The sequence below is a fragment of the Opisthorchis viverrini genome, assembly GCF_000715545.1.
Source record: "Opisthorchis viverrini unplaced genomic scaffold opera_v5_30, whole genome shotgun sequence".
NCBI lineage: Eukaryota > Metazoa > Platyhelminthes > Trematoda > Opisthorchiida > Opisthorchiidae > Opisthorchis > Opisthorchis viverrini.
In genome coordinates, this window is record NW_008751686.1 from 174,214 (window position 1) to 181,695 (window position 7,482).

The following is a 7,482-nucleotide window of genomic DNA, read 5'->3' on the forward strand; positions in this document are numbered from 1 at the left end:
CCTCACCCTGGAGCCCCGAGCAGTATATATCACATTTTCGACAAGAGCCCAAAATTGAAAGCTTACTCAAAAGTGTGTGGGACCAATTATCATTGTGAGCGTATCAAACTGGCTCACTGGATGCAATAATGAAGCAGGCAGTTGGGAGACGAAGGCTCACAGACTCGGGTCGTTGTTCATTACTTCACGCGGGTTGGGGATGAAAGTTAACAATTCCGTCGACGTTCGAAATAGCAATCCGTCAAGGACAAAGACCGGTAACTTTATTCGGAAGGGAGCGTTTGAAGATATTGGCCTCTTGAAAGAGCAAATGAACTTGCGGACTAGTAGAGATAGACTATCAGTCACAAAATTATCTCCACAAGGACGATAGGATTTGGCGGATAGTTGATGTGGGCGACCAATGCGCACTTGGTGAAAGACTTTGACCTCGTGAAAATGAAGGATTATTCCGTGGACAAGTGAAAAAATGTGTCAATCAGTTACCAGATATCCCTTGATTGTGGATCATATGTCCGTTTAGTAGTTAAGGAATTAGTTGAGGATTACTTTCAAAGTTACCTCGATGGGATCCAACGATTTTAGCATCCTCTTCCCGTGTATGTTCCGGCATGCGCCATTACGCTTAAACCAGAAGGTTCCTAGTGCATCGCTTTAACCGAATTTGAACATAGCTAGGGGAGCAAACAGTAGGTCGGTGTATATTGATGGATGACATGACACGGTGAATTGTTTGAGCTTTGTACAACTTTTTCGCAGAGGCAGGGGGGAAGAGGTCCGAACAAAGTCCGGAAGCCCAGATGCTTGCTTGCCCAGATATTACTTGAACGGAATTTTTACCTTCTTACGCCGAACGTGCGCTATATGTAGATTACAAAGAAAAGAGACCGCTCACTCTGTTTTAATTAATTGGTATGCGGCGTTGATGAGCCCTTAGGAGATGAAAGGAAGAGCAAGTCGTTGATGGGACTAATGGAGGGTAAGCTCTAAGAGACTTTACTCCCACCCCCAAAGTGGAGATCAGACGGATCCAAGGAGAAATAAGTCCGCTGTGCATTAATCTAGCAAAGCCTTTTGGAGCGACGAGTGGAATGCGGCGAACACACGTGTTGGATTCACTGTCACAGTAACTAAGTGTTCGATTATCAACCATAGGACACCATGGAATGGAACAACGTTTGGCAGAATGTTGAAGGGTTCTTTCTAGTGGGGGTACCTAGGAATCGACTTGTTGACACTTTCATCCAGTTTCTCGTAAGCAATTCAGGGAAGGCTAGAGGTATAATAACAAGAAGGGGCATGGCGGAGTCCCCGTATGTAATATGGTTGTAGGACAAAATAGCAAGGGCGTTATAAAAAAGACTCGATACATTGGGACGAGGGCAGCCACTCACTGTTCGCATGATGGGTTTGATTTCTCGAAATCTACGGCATTTTCAGGATTGCCACTTCCTCGTATAGAATGTCTATGTATAATGTATATGTTCCTGTATAATTGGCCAGCAATGGTTTTGCAGTTTTAGTTCATGGCAGCCAACTGAGTCACTGAATTACTCGGACCTCATGCCTATTGTTCACTACAAGTTGCAAGAGAAACATATTATTATTATTACTATTATTATTATTATTGTTTAATCGAGTACCTCCCACTGTCTGTGACATTGTCCCCTTTTCGCGCAGTCAACACTACCCGCAAATCCCTCAGTAATGCCCCATTCTGACTGTAAACGCATGATCATGCCAGACGGCATGCCACCCACAAGTTGGGAATAAACATTATTATTATTATTATTAAATCATTTACTATGACGGTTGGTTTAAGTGAGCGAATGCTCAAGGTCGATAAGCACCACCGACTGTGAATACGTTGATGATAAAAAATCACGACTTTTGGAAAACGTTGACTCACCTAAAATAAACAAAACTTTCAGGCAGTTTTCCACCGGAAAAATATTCCCTGAACACTTTAGGATGTAAGTGGCCTTTGGAGATGCAAAATATGCCTGGTTGCATTCGTGCAAACAAAGTTTGGTCGGTGATTCTTGTTGCCAGTTAAAATTCCGTAGTCCCCGTTAATTATTTTCCAAAAGTAGTGGCGAAAAGCAATTTTCAATTATAGGTTGCGAATTATGCTAGGAAGACCTCGAGGTTTATCGATTAGGAACATGGAACATACGTCGATCATACCGGACAGCTGACCGAATCTAACGGACGCACACGACTAACATGCCGCTAGGAGTACACGATACCTTAGCGCACCCACCCATCTGCACCGGAGAAAAGGTTCAAAATAGACGTCATGAAATGTTGAGGTATATTGGTCGTTTTGGAGTGTATATATGGCCTTCCGGGAGGCGCATGATCTTCTTCGTGGAGAGTGTCCATTTGTCCGTTGACCTCCTGAAATGAGAGGAAGATATAATTCAGGTTATCAAAATATCACCATTAGGCGGGCGGCCGACAACCTGGTAGAGATACTTACCCCAAAATGCACTCCAGCGACAATGTCGTGGTAGATGCCTGTTCACACAATGCCATATTCAGCGGTTACTTCGCGTACCTGTTTACTGCATCTCTAAAAAATACGAGACTTACATGAAATGCATGGGGTCTCATTAACATGTCAATTGTCCGGAGCTGATGGGTCATGTGAAGTAATCTTCGTCTCTTTCAACTAGCTTGCGCTCTACAGCGTTAGTCGTAGTCGTGAAACATTAACTCACGGCTGTCCAGTAGTACCCCTCTGAACCCGAAACACGGACGCACACAGACTTCCGGGACACATCTTGCTGTGAATCTGTGCTTCGGTCCAGGTTACATCATAAGACGTCCTCTTTGCTGACCGGGTAGCGAGCACACCTCTGCGTTTTCTGAATGGGGCTGGAGCTAAGAACCAAAAGTATATCCTTCTAATGTACTACTCATAAGGTTACTGAAAATCCGTCGACAGCACACGACCGGTATCGCCCTTTGTGAGGCTTATCAGGTAGGCGCAGTCCCCGAGTCTCTGTCAACCTTATGTTCTAAATGGAACCAAATTGCACCAAATTGGGAATATACACTCATTTGAAATCTAATTTGGTTTTCCGCGAGACTCATCTGTAAACCAGATAAAACTCTCGTTTGTGATGTCCTCAAGCAAAATAGTTTGCAAATGAGTGTATATTCGCTGACTTCGTGCAATTTGGTTTCAAGTAGAAAATAAGTGTTGGTACCCCTGTGAATCAACGGTGAAGCAGGGTAACTTTCCTTGTTTTCTGACTACTCATGAGTACCATGACTTACACCTGTTTATTATGACACCGTTTCGTTTTCTTGCTGCGCATTTCCCCCTGTTTCGTTCCTACTTAAGGTCTGTTTATCCCGCAGTAACTGATGTCAATATTTTGTTGCCCGTCTGTCATTGCCTGCAAGTTCTCCTCGATTGCACCTATTTTTGAACACCCACTCCGACGGAAAAGCGGGCCGACCGGGTATCGAGCCCGGATCCTCCGGACGGCAGGCGAAAGCGCTACCAACCACACCGACCTGACGCCCCGAGCGGCTGGTTAGCTTGTGTTACCCATGTATCGCGCCTGCTAGATAGTCCTTGCTGAGCTTTGTTTTAAACGGACGAAACCGCGCATTCTGACCCGTCACGCGACACGACCGGCTGCGTCGACGCCGACCGAAAGACAGTCCCTCACATCCCGAACGTACGGACTCCTGCGCCGTTACGGACAATTCACACTGTCAGACTGCCCCTATATGTATGTCTGTACACCGTTTGGTACTTACTTGCTGTCGCCCCCATAGAAATCCGTGCTGCGTCAGTAACTGCTTCCCGCTCCTGCTAATTGTGTCATTGTTGATTGTACGTTTGCTCAGTTCATGATGCTTACTAATCCGTTCGTCTGTAGAACCAGTTCCTGTCAGTCCTCAATATATCATCTGCTGCCCAACGTCTGTCAGCTCCTATTGACTACTGGCTACGAACTGCGTATAATCAAATAGCCGCAATCGCCCTGTGAGATCCGTAACCACCCGTATCTTGCAGCAAGTTTGACGGAAACTCCTGGACTGCGCCTAGATGATCAGCCCCAAAAATGGTGGAACCCGTCGTGGGCTTTCGACGGATTTTCGACAATCTTATGGGTACTATGTTACAATGATATACATGTATCGCGATATCTCGAATATCGCAGCGACTGAAGCATTGGGCGGCCTGGTGCAGCACATTCAGTTGCCTGAGAACATCACAAACGGGAGATTCGACTGGGTTCCAGGTGTGTCTCTCGAAAAGCCAAATGTAATTTATTTTCATGTAGACTCACCTCTGGGACAAGCCTGAAGACACCACCACATAGCGGAGAAGGTTCACCATCACAACAGTCGGTGTGATATGATGCGCGATCCGTTGCACACCAGAGGGCACTGGTAGTAACCGGCCGGTCACAGAGCACACAAAGGCCCAAGTCAGCGTTCCTAGACCGCCATCTGGTTTGAGGCGCAGTATCCTCGACCACCAACGGCAAGTCGTCGTTTTCAGACTTTGAGCCTTGGTGCAGCAGGATTTGTCCTTGAACAATCAATCGCTTAAAGATGCCTGTGGCCCTCCTGGGTTTCTGAAGTTTATCCACCACTTAGTTCAGTTGTTTACGAAGGCCTTCGAAAGCTGTCGGCGGTGGTTTGGGAACCAGTGTAAGGAGTACACCTTTTTCCGGCAGGTTGCAATCCGACAGTCATCGTTGGTGGATTGGGAAGCAAGCTAAGAAAAGTCAATGATGAATAGTTCTTACTGCTGAGAACTGACTGATCTCGAAATACAGGGAACGGGTATATGCAGGGGAGCCACATCGCCTGGTGGAAAGGGCATGTGCATTCTCCAGCACAGGTGCCGACAGTCTGGGAGCAGCTAAATTTTTGCACCACAAACTATAAATTAGGTTACGTTGCTCGACCTCACCTTGTTTGTTCCAACACTTTCATATGGCAGCCGCGGTTTTCGCGGACCCAAGTGCCTCAAGACGGGAGAACATGCGTATTTCGTCATTCGACAGACCACGTTTAGAACGTAGACATCACCCTCCAGGATTTGCCACCTGTCTCAGTGGTACGTACGTCTCAGTGGTGCATCTCGAACTCCCGCATGAGCCATTCTGAGTGCCGAGACACCTTTTGAATTGCATGCTCCAAAGTGTTGGACTGGTGCATCCGGTCTTTAGGGCGGCCGTTCGCATTCTCCAATCGGTTGTTGGTCACATTACCGAAATGAACCATTCCAGAAAGTGCGTGTATGGCCCATTTTTGGGCGATGAAAAACCAGCGGACCGTAAGATAGGAAATAAATCGAGGATCGGTGCGGCGCAGAAGCTGTAGGTCTTGCCATAAACTGCGTGCTTGTGTTACGATGAAACAAACTTCTGTACAGCGTTTTCCAGGCGAGCCATGCGGTTATATATGTGCCGATATTCGGAGAATGTGTCAATGACCAAAAACACATGGATATTAAATGATACATTTGTGCTTCCTGGTGGCTTTGCGGACTTGAGTTTAGCAAGGCATAACGTCACAGCCGAACACGACTCTCGCTGCACGCATTTACGCCGCAAACTTGTCCATTACAAAGGTCTTACCCGGATAAGTTTCGCCCATCATTTCTCTGAATAAGCCAAACAGTTTAGGCATGGAAGCAAACTGCTCGCTCTCTACGAATGCATGCATGACCGGAGGCCCGTTTCGCATGGCCGGAGGCCCGTTTCCCATGCCGTCCGTTATCACGAAGGTGTACATTTTATATCCACATTCCGAATATTAGATGCTTTAAAGGTGGTTTGTTGCATGTGTTCCGTCTACATTCACTACATCTGGAAGGCGTCGGAACAGCGCTATCTGCTTCCATCGGGAGAAACATATATGGCTATATAGCTACAAGACGCATCCGGTCTCCCGAAGTTTTGCCAGCACCAAAGGCATATTACCTGCCATATTAAAACCCAACTATGCGGCAACCACTCAACATAGCTGGTGTACACTTCCGGCGGTAGTTGTATTTGTCATGAGTGGTGAAAATCTTGCCGAATTCATCCGCAACAAACTGCCGCACCTCGCATGAGGGCTTTTCGTATTTCAGAAGGGCCTTGCAGGTGCCCAACTCGTCTGCGGTTGGCCGTCTATTTACTGGAAGCCGGTCGTACAGAAACTTTGACTACTTGTGGTTGTGTCCAAGAAAACAAGAGGCGAAGGACAGCTGTTCTTCCGTTTGTTCCAAAGGTAATAATAATAATAAAGTGAAAAAGGTTCATGGGGTAGCCTGAGGGTACTGTGTGAGGCTCACAGCTCATGTCGACGTGCAAGGAGTTGCCACTTTCGCCTTAGTTGGGTCACACCACCCCAAGTCCACTTCATCGTCCAAACATAGCGCACACCAACTTATCACCTGTGAACTAGAGCAATCATATGCACAAAATGCTAACAACTTATCAGTTCCTGATTACAAGCAGTCACAGCTAGCACCAGTGGCTGATTTTGCCATGCAACATACGTTTTCTGGAGTTGACAGCAGTGATTCGGTGACTGGTGATCCTTTATCTCACTTTCCTGTTAGGTTGACGTAGTAGACCTCAGTTAATCTGCGCTTTTATCAATTATCTGGGAAGACGTTTCTTTTCCGCTTTTTACTGGTCTACTGTTACCGTTCATAGCAACCCCTCTTTCTGCACATTAAGGACCATATGTTATAATGCTTTGGTGAGCAAAAAAATGCCGTCCGTTCTCAACTAGTCCAACAGCTAGCCTCCCTGCTAGCTACCTGGATGAAAAAGTTCTCACCTTCCTAAAACTAGGCCCCTACTCTGGCCCAACTAGTACTTGGCTTCTAGATCAGCAAACGTATTCACCTTTCCTCGGATCATTTAGCCTGCCGTCATCCCCTTTTAGATTTTTTGTATTGACACCGTTGTATCTTATGCCTCCTGACACTCGCCGCACGCTACTGCTTTCATTCTATTTCTTTCCCGTCTCACCTCTTCCCAAGCTTCAAACCTCGACTGCAGTTGCCCCAGCGCCCGTGGAATTATTATTCATTCAGACTGGCTTGTCCCCGGTCTACACTCATACGATCCTCCAACGAAACGGAAATTATCCATGAGCCCGTATCCTCATGACTCTCTGTGTCAATCTCCGTCTCACCCAGAAACAGCTGCCACGGAACTGCGCATCCCTTCTCCGATCGCCGCAGCCTTGACGACCGTCACGGGGCTGTCCCTAAACCGAAGCATGTCAGTGCGATGATGGCATGGCACTGTCATACCCAGTGAGACGGCACTCCCGCAACTATTTTCTCCAGAATCTCGACCTCACCCACTCGCCCGCTCATGCCTGTGGCCACAACTTCGAGCAATTCCCATCCGGCCACGTCTCTGGGATGAACTCTTCCGTACCCAGTAAATTTTCGCTCAGATTTGGCTAGCCTGGCTTTCCTACTGCAATTTCGACTTGCCC